The sequence below is a fragment of the Limulus polyphemus genome, unplaced genomic scaffold (genome assembly GCF_000517525.1).
Source record: "Limulus polyphemus unplaced genomic scaffold, Limulus_polyphemus-2.1.2 Scaffold4670, whole genome shotgun sequence".
NCBI lineage: Eukaryota > Metazoa > Arthropoda > Merostomata > Xiphosura > Limulidae > Limulus > Limulus polyphemus.
In genome coordinates this window covers 37,245-52,694 of record NW_013670280.1, presented here as the reverse complement: position 1 = coordinate 52,694, position 15,450 = coordinate 37,245, and the positions used below count along the sequence as shown (strand labels likewise).

General features: G+C 32.7%; 1 pseudogene; it reads left to right on the top strand.

Annotated features, from left to right (window-relative positions):
- The first annotated feature begins 4,962 nt into the window (after window positions 1-4,962).
- LOC106471515 overlaps window positions 4,963-15,450 on the top strand; it is a 46,153-nt pseudogene continuing 35,665 nt past the window's right edge.

Genomic DNA, 15,450 nt, shown 5'->3' with positions numbered 1-15,450 from the left:
ACGCTATTTATATCTTTTATACCTAATCGTCTGTCCACCTTCTATATTCTCGACGTCAATATATTACACGTGCCGTTCGATATTCTCCACATCAAATAATTATTAACAAAACTTCCTACAATCATCTGCTTTTAACTATTATAATAATAAAAACTAAACAATAATAAAACATTCACTCACAAAACTAAATTAGTCAATACTATCTGAACGAAACAGTCTTTTGTATCATGCCCTCCAGTGGCACAGCAGTATGTCTGCAGACTTACAACGCTAGAAACCGGGTTTCTATTCCCGTGGTGGGCAGAGCACAGATAACACATTGTGTAGCTTCGTGCTTAGCTTCAAACACACTCTTGTATCATGACAAACCTGAACAAATTACTTTCATACTGAACAATTTCGAATGCATTTCTCTAGAAAGTGAATATCTAACATAAGATATGATTGACCAGACAAGACTTTCCACAGATTTTCAATATTTGACTCAAGTCGGTGCTAAGAAATCATCGGAAAAGATTAATTTTAACTTTTCTGTAACAAAATAGCGTCATGATGTGGACGCCTACTCTAAGTTGGCAATTTATGATTATAATTAATTATAGTTGATATAATACATAGGTATTAAGCCTAATAAACTGTCGTATGTAAATAGCGTTCCGACCACTACTAAGTTTGTCGTATTCCAGCCAGGTTGATGAGCTTTGCATTGAACGAAACTCGTCGACTGAAATAGATATAACGAATATAGTTTGGTTGGAGTACTGTTATTAGACACTCTTCTAATTTTTGAAAATCCCTAAGGGACTAGATAAAGAATTTAGTGTTAAAAATATAATAGGCCCGATACTCATGTCTAATGACACTGTAATTAATATGGTGTTACGTTTTGACCAATAAGTTTGGAGAATATGTGACAAATTGCCATAAACGTATTTAAAAATAGAAATTTTAATATGACATAGTATTATATGCAGGTACGTCATTGGCCTTTTTTAAATATATATATATATATTATTTTTACTTAATATATTGGTTAAAAAACTGTATCCATTGTAAAGCTCCATCTAGTTGCAAGCCAGGAAACCATTCTGCTTAGAGGAAAGCGAGTAAATCAGTAGTAAAACGGCGTTGTTTTGGAATCATGCTTGACATGGCCAGATGGTTAGTGTGCTCGATTCTCAACCTTCGAATCGCGAGCTCAAATCTCGTTACAGAACATGCTCGCCCTTTTACTCGTGAAGGCGTTAAAATGTGATAGTCAATCCCTTTCATTGGTAAAATAGTAGTCAACATCTTAACTAGGAATGAGTAGCTTTGTGCGAAATTCCAAAAACGAACAATTATAGGAAACATACAATTTAATCACAAGAAAGATAGTGTTATTCTCTGTCATGAAAAGAACCTAGTAATCGAAATAAGAAACACAAAATTCCCATAAAAACACAATGTAAGACATTTCTAATGAAAAACGTTAGAAGTAGGTGAAATTTATAGAGATGCACATATATTCCCTCTGATGAAACTTTACATTATTCATCAGATTGGGGCGATTATAGTTATTTCTTAATGCAGTTATGCACTTGACACTGATAGGGGCTTTCATGCAAGGTGTTGTTTGATTCTTAGAAAATCGAAATCAATAATTACGAAGGAAAGGTAAATGTTTGAGAAACTAAAGAGATTTAAATACTGCTTTTATTGAAAGTCTAAGAGTAAAATCTTTTATTTACCCAGAACACAATAACATAAAAACACAAAAACAAAATAAAAATTATAAGACATAATTAACAACATCAGATTATTTGGGCGTAACCACCTTAGTCAAGAAATAAAAATTACTACTAAGAGTAATAAATAGAAAATTGCACCTTTTACACTATTTATAAAACTAATGTGAATTATCAAACAAATTCTCAGTAGAATCAGTTTTTAGCCGTTTAATAATTTCATTTTGAAAATTACTTTCATTATTTAGGTTTTGTTAAACACATCAGTAATACATTATAAAGTTTTGGACCAAAATCATATGAATATCTTTAATCTGCTTATTTTTATTTGTATGTTGTTAAGCGCAAAGCTACACAATAGGTTGTTTGTGTTGTGTCCACTACGAGTATAGAAACTCGGCTTTTGGCGGTTTGAGCCCTCATACTTACTGCTGAACCACTGGCTTCTTGATCATAAAGGAAATATACATTGACTTGGCTTGTCAGATTCAAATCTTGTACAATATGTATTATCAACACAAGAAGATATATTAAATATTGCATACTGATTAACAAGTACAACTTTTCGACACAGTTATCTAATAGTCATTGCTCTGAACACTCTAAGAAAAGATATTTAGAGTAACATACAGAACGATTTTGAAAAACCTTAATGTATCGGTTATTTTAAAGTTTCTGAGTTATTTGAATATAATCTTCACTATCCTTGTATACCGTATTGAAAGTTCGACTAAATAAATGCATATGTTTACTTTAATATATTAACATTAAGTGCCCCTCCAGTGGCACAGCAGTATATTTAAGTTTCTTGAGTACAATTAATTTGGACAATTTACTGATTTTTTATTAATGGGTTGTCCAGTTAATTACATGAAAGGGTGATATATTTCGTTTTTTCTGTATTATCTTTCTATATTTCACTTTATCTCTGAGATGCTTTTTTACATACATCACACCAGACATTACTTTTAAAATTTGAAATGTAACTGTATCTTAATCCTTGTAAATTACAGATTTTATTTAAACAAATAAGGAACGCCAAAAGTAACCATTTTTAGATCACCAAGTTTTCTTTCGTTCGTGTCCTTTGAGTTATATAACCAGTCAAAATATTTAATTTAACATTTCAAATACCAATATTTTTTTATTTCAGCAAAAGTAATTTATGAGACGTGGTATCAAAGGCCTTACTTAGCCAACTCTAATATATACATATTGTACCTACTATTCTAAATTTAGTTTTAAATCTTTCATAAATAGTATTAATTAATTCAATAATTACAATATTTATATTAGACTTTTTCTCAAAATCAAATTGATTGCAAGATAGGATATTGAAACATGTAAACAATTAATCGTTTTCAATACATTTTCCAAATATTTTTGAAAAATCAATCATTAACAAAATTCATGGTAATTATTCATATATAACTTACTACGAGTTTTACAAATTAGAATGGCAATTGCTTCTTTTAATTTAGCTGAAAGTACTCCATTACAAAAGTATAAGTTAATAGTACATTATAAAGGTTTCCATGTAAGATGTTTACATAATTTGAAGATATTACGCCGATTCCTGGAACAATATTATTCTTAAGAATACTCATGCTTGATTTCTAAATTAGTAAACAAGCAAGAGGGGAAAGGTTTTATTAAATTGTACTTAATTTAACCTTAACTGATTGCAATAATATTACCGACTTCAGAAGCAGCTGCTCCCCAGTGACACAGACGTATGTCTGCGGACTTACAACACTAGTGGGCAGAGCACAGATAGCCCATTGTGTAGCTTTGTACTTAATTCCAAACAATCAGAAGCAGCTACTTTACTACAGTATTAGTAATTTCACTAATAACACTCTTAGAGTCATTTTTACATAAGTTAAAGTTCAATTTATACTATTCCTCTTTAGTTTCGTTTTTAAAAGACTTAACATATTGGCCTGGCGTGGCAAGGTGGTCTTAATAATTACTGATTGAAGATCAATCATTTTTATTTCAAAAACCTACAAACTCTGGTATACTCATCAATACATGAAAAATAACCAACTTCGTGTACTAAATTCAAGTAGTTATTTGGTTTGGTTATGAATTTCACCCACAGCTACACGAGGGCTATCTGCGTTAGTCATCCCTAATTTACAAGTGAAAGACTAGAGGGACAGCAGCTAGTCATCACAACCCACCACCAACTATTAGGCCACTCCTTTATCAACGAATAGTGGAATTGATCGTAACATTATATGTTTGGTGGGACGGGGATTCAAACATGCGCCCTCAGATTGCGAGTCAAGTGCCCCAAACACTTGGCCATCCCGGGACAAGTAGTTATTAATGTCATCCGATTTTACAATTTTATTTTCTGTATTTATATTAATATCACCAATTAAAACATGATTATCGGTATTAATCGATAAACAAAGCAAATGGTTACATGAATAATTTAAAACTATTGTTATATCATTATTGGTGAACGATAGATATATATATTAAGGGAAAACGTTGAATTCTATATTGTAATTGTATTAGAATTGCATAACCTTCAATTTCATTAATATTAACAATTGATGTTTTGTTTTTTTCATATACATAAGCCTCACAGTGGTTCAGCGGTACTTCTGTAGACTTACAATCTGGTTTCAATACTCGTGGTGGGTACAGCATTGATGGCCCTTTGTGTAGCTTAACTACAAAACCAAGAAACAAAAACGATACGTAATTTGAAACACTGACCTCTAATCAAATTCATACATTAAATTTAAGCAATCATTAGCATCATGTGATCTTATATCTGGTTTCAATACTCGTGGTGGGTACAGCATTGATGGCCCTTTGTGTAGCTTAACTACAAAAACGATGCGTAATTTGAAACACTGACCTCTAATCAAATTCATACATTAAACTTAAGCAATCATTAGCATCATGTGATCTTACAACTTTTTTTGTCTACATTTATATTGATGTCACCAATTAAAAATTATTATTTGTACTAGCTGGTAAACATAGCAAATTATTAATCAAACTGTTTAAACGTTTTATTATATCATTATTACCATCATAAAAGTTAAAAGACTTATAAGTGTTATCAACCTTAAGGAAACAATATGACATTTCATAATGTATGGACCACGGTATAATTTCTTAAACTCTCAGAATTAAAACGTTTAATTTCTAGCATAATTACAAGAAAAAATAATCACGTAAAACAAGTTTATAATCAGTATGTATTTTGGCAATGATAACTAGTTCATTATCATTATTCAAAAAAGTGGATTGTCATCTTAACTTATGGGAAGATGAGTCATTTGTTTCTGCAAAGATCTCCCACCTTAAAGATGCAAAGATCTCCCACCTTAAAGATGCAAGGATCTCCCACCTTAAAGATGCAAGGATCTCCCACCTTAAAGATGCAAGGAACTCCCACCTTAAAGATGCAAGGAACTCCCACCTTAAAGATGCAAGGATCACCCACCTTAAAGATGCAAGGAACTCCCACCTTAAAGATGCAAGGAACTCCCACCTTAAAGACTCACTGATCAAAAAGTGAGTTAAAGCATCAATAAAGGTTGTGTGATTCTTTGTTAGAATAAATATATATTTGTTTGAACTGCAATTAACTGGTGGTTACAATCTTGTGTTTTGTATGCATAGTGAAAATCTTGATTCTGGCATTTATGCAAAGGTGGTTTCTTCCTATTTATTATCATTAGTTTTTGGTATACCCATGTTTAAAGTTGCAAAATACACGCGCGATACTACCATAACTTTTAAATTAAGTTTTATCCATACTTTTGCAGCGGAGAGGTAAGTCCTGGTCCATGTGGAATAAACATGATCCTAATCTTTCCCTTAGTGTTATGTCTTGAGTGTTAGACGTTTTAGAATTAAAATGAATATTATCAGTAAACAACTTTCTGTCACTGCTTTTATGTCAACAAATATGGTCAGTGAATATGAGCTACATTGAGTGGCAGCTACAAATTGTTCTTAATAAATTGTTTAAAAGGTTTAAAATTTTCTTTATCTAAAAAAAAAATGCCATTCATTTCTTCTTGGAACTTGGGGTGCAAAAGCTTGCACTATATCATCTATACTAACTCAGCTTTTTGAATGTCCTGGAATCTCTTAACATTAGTTCTCCGCACAGTTTTTCTGGATTCCTGGCTAGTTTGGTATCCAAGGAAATGAGCTTGCTATCATGCGGCAAAATCAGCTTCCACTGGCGAAGCCACATCTTTGCTTATTCCATATTTGGATTTCTAGCCTGTCATCAAGGCAACGCTTCCCGCCAGTTGGCAAGCAAAGTAGAGTGAGGACGACATACAAATTTTACAAGATAATCATACTGTTGCTGATTGACTGTCCAGTTTTCAAAGCAATCAGATAGAGAAAGTTGTCCTTGTAAAGTTCTGCATTGGTCATAGGTTTCTTACATATAGTTTTCTATTACAAGGAAGTGATCTTTCAATATGTGAGCATTGTGACACTCAAGCCATAATTGTGCATATTCTAATTTCCTGTTGTCGCTTCAATGTTAAGTGGTAGCGCCATTTTAGATATATTTTAACTCATAGTGTCACATTGATATAAGACAGTGCCGTTGGTAACAGCGGCACTGCCAAGGTTGACTCTGTTTTAACTTTTAACAGATAATAAGGATTTTTAATTCTAGCCAGTTTTTAATCTTACAATACATTTTCTATTATATTTCTTTCACAGCTATTTAAACATAATGTTAGAAATAAACCAAACCGTTTGGTACAGATAGCTCTGGTGCTTTACGCCATAAAGCCCTAAACAACCAATCAAATTGAAGAAAAAAATATATATTTAACTATTTCTTGTGAAATAAAATACACCTGTTATCCGACAAATTAGGATTTTTTTTAATTTTCGCTACATCTTAAAAGTCCCCGATTGGTCATCTGCAAGTCTCAGGATTTACAAAGATAAAATCCGGAGTCCGATTCCCCATGGTGGATAGAGTACAGATAGTCTATTGTATAGTTTTGGACTAGAAAACAACCAGCAAACCATATATCAAGTTTGATAATAGAAAATATAACAATTTATATTCATCGATATAGCTTGTACTTTAGCCCTCTGTTTGTTTAACAGAACGATAAATGTCTTAAGCTAGTCCAGACAGTAAATCTTCAAAGATTGCAAGCTTAACCATTTTTCCAACATATCTCTTGATCACACTTTCACTTTCCATGTCTTATAACATTTTTCATAGGTCTAACTATAATTTATCGGTCTAGCGCCAAAACACTTGGTATTTTGGTAGTTATCAACATCTGATTGAAGGTAACTGATACTTAGTTCTTTCACTTATGTTCTGGCAGCACACATATATATACATAAAATACTTCATTCTTATTTTTTGTGAATAAGAAAGCACATTTATTTAAACGCCAAAATGGTTTTCAAAAAGTTGTTATGTCATTAAAAATATACCATCTTTAACTTCACACAAATAAAATACAATTATTTCTTTGTTATTTGCTTGTAGTATACATAGCCTTGTCTAGATCTTTCTAGTTTCGACTGCTGGAATCGAAAACTTTGACGCCCTTTCCCAGATAAACTCGAAGGTTTTTTGGTTTTTTTTTATTCCTGTAAACTCCCAGTAGAGCATAGGGCCGTAACAACACCTCACACAACGGAAAATTGTTGTTGCAGTTATTTGTAGCAGGTTGGTTTTTACGGGGTGGAGTTGCTAGCCCAACCCTCTTCCTTTCTCATCCTGAACTTGGGACCAGACAAAGGTGGAGGTTGGCATGTTTGGTGTGACGGGGATTCGAACCCGCGACCCTCAGATTACGAGTCGAGCGCCCTAACCACTTGGCCATACCGGGCCTAAACTCGAAGTCTTACAACGTTAAAATTCAGAAGTTGGTCCCTGCGGTGGGCACGATTTCGTTGTGTAGCTTTGTGTACTTGATAACAAACAAAACCCTAATATCCACCTCACAATTTGAAATTGGCTATAAATATTTGAAGTTTTAATTCACGACTTTTCTATAAACGAAAAAGTATTCGAATTTGTAGATTATGATGTATAAAATAATATAGAAATTGCTTTAAAAGTTTTATAACTGGAAAAAAATGACTAATTCCTAACAAAAACTACCTAATATCTGATTAATATCTGATGCTAACATGATTAAAAAAAACAACATTTCGATCTGTATAAAAAATGTTTTATCCTTTCAATTAGCTTTACTTGGAATCATAGGCTACATTCTTTAGAAGTATTAAAGTTAATTGAAAGGTTAAAAAGTGTTTTAACTTTTCATTTAACTTTAAAACTTCTAATAAAACTAAAACTATACTTCCAAGTAAAGTCATTTAGGTAGTTTTATTTATTTAAATGAATTCTTGACCTTGTTTGATAATTTCACAGATTATTATTAACTTGATATCGCAAAGCAAATGAAAGCCATGTTTTATTAAATAAGTCCTAAGTCTCACTGTCTGCAGTAGAAGAAACACAACGGACGATTTCAAATATGTTAACACTATTCCTAACCAAAAGCTGATTTTTTATGTGTTGATCAAAATGATGTTTTTAAATGCTATAGACTTCGACATTAAATTTACGGTTCACTTAATTTTTTCCTCTAGTATTTCGAATAAATATTCGACGTCTTTTTTAACGACTTTAGAATTTTTGCAACTTTCTGATCCATCATGACAAATACTAAACTCTTATACAAGTGTCTGTTCAGCACTATAAGAGTTTTTGTATTTAACAATTATTCTTCTATACCCTGCATAAAAGTGCAACTGAACTTTTCAATTGCCTTTTACATAAAACAGAACATGTAGGTCACATCTGATTTCTTGAGTTTTGCATTAAGAACTTAATTTCTAACATTTCTGTTCGTAATTTTCATGTGAATACTTTAAAATCATTGCCCAATTTTTCACAAGCAAACGAACTTGTAAGATCATATTCCACAAAACTTATTCGCACAACTCTCCTTACAACAGGAAAAGGGTTCTCTCACTCTTGACCTGATCTATCACAGAGGTCAGTTATGTGAAACCTGTCATATAAATAGAGCGAATAGTATCTATTGCAAAGTGCATAATCTTAGTGCAGATATCGTGCACTTAGAACATGTAAACATAACAACTTACACAGCCTAATTAGGCGTTTGTCTCTCTGACTTACTGTTACTAAGAAGCCCATTAGTCAATCCAAAGCAAAGTGTGAAACATCAACAACGATTGTTGCTATACCATCTGGCTCTCCTTTAACTTCTGTTGAACATTCAATTCTATTTTCCAAAATGACCTAGGCTTCAATCTTATAAACCGGCGCGTTGATGGATTTTCATTTCGAGGACATTGGGATTTTTTTTTTTAGAAAATGGTGACTGTGTATAAACATTTCTGGAACAAACCTACAGAATTGTCCTCTACAATCTCTGATTGCCATCATTCAAGTCGTAATAATGAGTTACCATTGGACATTAGAGCTAATCCTGAAACACAACCTTTAGCAACCAACTTTGTTATAGCCCAAATCCTGAAAATTATCAGTCAGAAATCTAGTAGTGGACTTTACCTATATACAGGGTTAGTCAAAAGTCCTGTCTTTTTTTTATACTGTTCTGAAGCAATATCAAAAAAATCTAATATAGTTTGTTTAGGCATATTGACGGCTATTTGTTACCTTACATGATTTCATGATATAAAGGTCAAATCAAGGTTATCCAAATACTATCTCTGAAACTATCAATCTGAAGTAAAATGTGTCGATACAAAAGTTGTGGAGTACAACGATATTACTCTAGAAAAGTTATTTGTTTATTCAAATTTACTTTCCTGATTTCCTCATGAAATAATAAAAATATACATCAGGTAACGAATGGCCGACAATAAGCTTAAACACACTATGTTAGCGGGTCTTCCGTATTTCACATCTTCTTCACAACAATAAGAAAACATCAGGATTTCTGACTCGCCCGATATACAGATGAATTTCCATATATTCACTATTTTATCTCTATCTGTAAAGGCGCTTGAATCGCAAGCTGAGGGTCGTGGGTTCGAATCCCCGTCCCACTCAACACGATGCTCGCCCTTTCAGCCCTGGGACCGTTATAAAGTGACGGCCAATCCCACTATTCGTTGGTAAAAGAGGAGCCGAAGAGTTGGCGGTGGGTGGTGATGACTAAATGCCTTCCCTCTAGTCTTTCACTACTAAATTAGGTATGGCTAGCGCAGATAGCCCTCCTGTAGATTTGTGTGAAAGATCATTGTTGTCAACTTCTTTATTCCAGCTCTGTCCAACAATTTATTGAGAAAGGATCCCATAGCTATGAGCTGTTTGAAAAAATCCGAAAAGACCTGCTGACAAAGGTGGCAATGTAGTCATTTACAATTTAGATTGTACTTAACAGACTTAAAAACTTAAAAACACTTCATTATATTAGTTAACGAGTGAGGAAGACCGTCTATTAATTCGTTAACAACAACCACAATACTTCAATCAAATAACTGATTGAAAATAATGATCAAACTACTGAAGCACCTTCCCTAATCCAGAGTAACTCTCATCTTACTAGTTATTACTTCTTGCCCAAAAACTTGGGAACCTACATAGACTCATTGTTTCCATTTGTGGCTGTCCTACTGAAATGATGTTTTCTTTTTTTGATAGTCTTATATTTTCTTTACTGCCTACATACATTAGGAGTATTTCACACGCCCTCCAAATTTTTGAGAACTTCCATTTATCTACAAATGAGACTATTCCTTTAACTGTTGATATCACTATAGTGAATACACGGTTATCACTCATGAAGGGTAATTGCTTTGAAATTTTTAACTAATTAAAAACCAAAACTGTATCCTAGTTCACGTACACTACTAAACTACTCGGAATAGCCCTAAACTTCAATACTTTCTCTTTCATTGATTGCTATTTTAAACAAGTCTCTAGAGATGCAATGGGTATCACTGGTATTGCTTGTTATACACAATTTGTATTTCAGGACTTTATACATTTCCAACTTCCATCCAACTGGAATATTTCCCATCACTTGTTTTGACATCATCATTAGCATCGTTAATAGTATACATTCCATTTCTGCTGAGATATCTAAGGTCGATGTCGTATTTGTAAATTGTCACGACCTTCAGAGCTATCCAATACTTTTGTCTGAGATATTCTATGACAAGTCTATTCTTGTGCATAATTGATGCTAGTCCATAAACAAGGATGTCAGCCTTACCCTGATACACTAAAGAGAAGACGTAGAATATATGAATTTGAAGCGCAACCTTAAACGCCCTTTATCATTACTCTACTCGATTCAAAACTTAGAACTATAATATGCTCTGATGAAAATATAAACCTATTATCAGAAATTACTGAACTTCATGAAAACTTTTATGCATTTTTGATAACAGATTCTCTATTATCAAATGATCTTCATGAACCAGTAAGAATCATCGATGTTGCAACGAAATTTGCGAATTATTAGTTTTTCATCTTGGTATCTGAGAATCAGCCTATTTTGATGCGAAATATATAACACTTCTTCAAACTCGAAGATATCTTCTAGATTTTATATTAATCAATGTCTTCTTGCTTGAACTGGTTTGACATCCCAACATCTCCTAATTTCCTGTATTGTTACGAAGTAAAAGCTCTACATTGTTCTTTTAGCAATATTCTTTATTGTTAGTGTAGTAAAAAATTAATATTTTCCTAGTGTAGTGTGTTTTAGCAATTTATTGTGTGAGGTAGAGAACACAGAAAATTCACATAAATATCCACAGGTAGAATGCAAAAACACAAATTGCTCTAATAAAGACTGTTGTGCTGAATTTAAGTTCATGTTATATTGTGTGTTGATATAAATTCATGTTATATTGTGTATTGATATAAGTTCATGTTGTATTGTGTGTTGAATATAAGTTCATGTTATATTGTCTGTTGAATATAAGTTTATGTTATATTGTGTATTGATATAAGTTCATGTTATATTGTGTGTTGAATATAAGTTCATGTTACATTGTGTGTTGATATAAGTTCATATTATATTGTGTGTTGATATAAGTTCCGTGTTATATTGTTTTTGAAATTTCTCTCAATGTAATTAATTATTTTGTGAGATCTATAAAGTTAATGTCAATGTTGTCATTGTCAGTGCTATCTCTATCTTTGTTGTACTCGTCTAAAGATTTTGAAATGAGATGTATTTCTAATGTATTAACATATTTTGGTTGCTGCTACAATAGTTTGAAGTACATATAACTTAGTGATTCCATCTATTTATGTTTGTATTTCCGAGTTTCAGTTTTTTACCACGATTTATTTATAATTTGAATCAACATATTTTTATCGAAATCCTGTAAAAGAAATATAATCGCTATATATATATATATATATATATCTACAAACGTGAATTTCTGAGTATGCAAGACGTTCTTCCAAATTTATTTTCTAATGAATGCACTTATTTAAGAGAATCATTTCCGTCAGAGCAGCAACCACTGGTAACACTGCATTTCATAGAGAATCATTTCATACTGTACATTACAACATTATTGAATAGAATTTTCAATAATAATTAGGTTGTCACAAGTTACTTTGCACAAAGTTTGTGAACAAAACAATATCTTATCTTAAAGAAGGATTGTCAGATCGTTTTTGTCTAGACAGAAGGGCGACGGGTGGCATTGGTTTCCATGCCATCTCGTTTGTACCTGTTTAATATAGTCATATATTGATGTAGCCCAAGTAATGAGTCTGGTCTTAATTGGAATTCTGCTTCTGTTTATAACAGCATAATAATAACCTATGATGTTTTCATTTAACTTTTATGCTTCATTTTATGGTTTCCAGCATGCGCTGAGGTACATTGTTTTAGAGTACTATAAAACTTACACTGACGACATGGTGCCTGAGATTCATTGTCAAAGTACATATGTCACGTTTTCGGTTTTCATTATTTGTGCTTTAAAATATTTCACAGCCATTTCATAAATAAATTAGCATGAAACTAAATACTTTTGGGATTTGGAAGTAAGTGGAAGATCTTTGAGTAAAACTTTTTTATGCTGTTCTTTTTTGGTAGTTAGAAACACGCATTATATTGATACATAAGAAATTACCGAATTTTGATAAAACACAAGTGCTACTCTGTATTTGTAGAATAAGAAATGAATGAGCTGAGAAGGTGAAGTAATCATAACTTGAAATGGTTCTTTAAAGCAAACGTTTTATTCACAGTCACATTTTTTAGTGTTTTGTGTAAACTACTTGTTAATTTTCATTGCATGTGTGCTTATAATGTAGTTTTCTAAGCTTTTTCTTTGGCCATAATTTTAGAAACATTTTATTCCAAGGTAGAAAATTTACCTATATTTCATTATTTTGCTTTTGCCTTCTTTGTCCAAACAGGTGCCCCCAGTGGCACAGCGGTATGTCTGCGGATTTACAACGCTAGAATCCGGGTTTCGATACCCGTGGTGGGCAGAGAACAGATAGCCCATTGTGTAGCTTTGTGCTTAATTACAAACAAATCTAAACAGGTACAAAGTTACACAATGGGCGATACCTGATCTAACATTCCCACACCTCAATTTCTAGCGTTACAAATCTTCAAGCTTACGACTGAGCTGCCACGGGCTCATTTTTTCATAAATATTTGTACTTAATTATTTCCATCGACTCTCTCAAATTAATTCTGTTTTATTCCGTAGGATACGGTGGTTATAATTAAACAGCATGTTCTGCTACACAAGATAAAGTGCACTTTTTATTTTTTACAGCAAGTTTGTTATTCATTCAAATAACATTTTAGTTTGCGAACTGTTTAACCGACACAGACTTTGTTGCATTCACATTTTATTTTACAAGTTCCGTTTTTGTCCAAAGTTATTAACTTATCTTTCAATGAAGGGAGAAAATTACAAGTTTTGGTAATAAATCTATAATTAACTTGGCATTCCGTATATCTAGAGAAGAGGTTTTCTAGTTGGTTTGAGATCTCAGAGAAGTAAGATAGGCAAATAACCTTATCTTTCTTTTTTGTATAAACGTGAGGTTAGACAACTTTACTTTTACGAGTTATCTTGTTAACAGTTTTATCGATGACCTATGGGTCGTTTGGTTTGTTCTGAATTTCGCGCAAAGATACATGAGAGCTATCTGTGCTAGCCATTCCTAATTTAACAATGAAATTTACCACCCACCACCAACTTTTGGACTACTCTTTTACCAACGAATAATGGGATTGACCGTCCCATTATAACGCCTCCACGGCTGAAAGGGCGAGCATATTTGGTGAGACGGGGAATCGAACCCACGACCCTCAAATTGCGTGGAAGAACAGTGTTTTCAAAATGATCCATAGAAAAGTAGTGGGGAGAGTTGCGATCCTATAAGCAATTCTGGAAATAGAGAATAGAATTTGTTTTTTACTTGGAAAAAAGGGGGTAATACAAGTCTTCGCAAAGTTTGTGATATTTTTAAGTTCAAGGGGGAAATTTGATTCTGATTTAACCTGTCTTTAAAACGGCCTCATTCACAGGGACTGAAGTAACTAAAGATACAATGTCTAAATAAACCATTATGGGATAGTTTTAAAGATTCAACACACTTTGTTTCTGTGATCTTTGCATTTAGTACACTTTCATATCGTGTATATTGCGTCTCCAAACAACGTTTTCCTGAATGAATTATCCCCCAAAAAATTATTGAAATTTGACTCCAGTTGTTTCACTTGTTGCCAGTTCCGACCAAACATGGGTAATATGCCTTTCTCCTCAATTACGTTTTCTTCTTAAGGTGATGACAAAAAACAAACAAACAGAACAAGAATAGATTTTTTCTATCTATATCACTTTATTATGGAAGCGAGGAGGATTATTTTTGTAATTTTTTTTACATGTGAAAGGTTGTATTGTGAAATTGGTTTGAAATACGGGCCAAATATATATACATGTCGAAATATGTGAAGTATACAAGTGGACCAAATATTGAATAAATTGTTTATTTCTTTCATAACTTCGCGAAATCTACCCATGCCAGTCCTTTATTTTGAACTGATAGACTAGAGGGAAGGTAGCTAAACAACAGAACCCACCACAACTTTTAAGCTACTTTTGTCTGACCGAATAATGGGACTCTTACAGTGCATTTTTACGACAACAGGAACCAAACCAGAAATCCTGGATTCACTGTCCAGATATTCAAATCACTAGACTACGCCCAATCCATTGAAGTATGAATTTACACGCAAAAGTAAGAAGCAAATAAAAGAATGATTAAAAATGAACTATGCAAACAAAACGTATAGAATGATGCGATTTTATTCAGTGCGGATATTCGCAATATATCTCTTGTAGGTCTTTTTGTGGCAGAAATAATTTAGAGCTGGAAAGTTTGAAACAAACAAGAAATATTCTATGAATGTGAGTGGAATTTGATACACACTGCTTGGAAATTTCATTCATAAAAATTCATACTGTCCACAGGTCAGTGGATTTTTCATGTTTATATTTCACGTAAGTCTTTGCGTTTTGTTAGCAACATTTACTTTAATGTAGTTCTGCAATAAGAAATTGAACAATATATACATTGTTATAAAATATACTTGTCATAAGACATTATTATTAGGTTTGTTTGTTTTGGAATTTCGCGCAAAGCTACACGAGGGCTATCTGCGCTAGCCGTCCCTAACTTAGCAGTGTA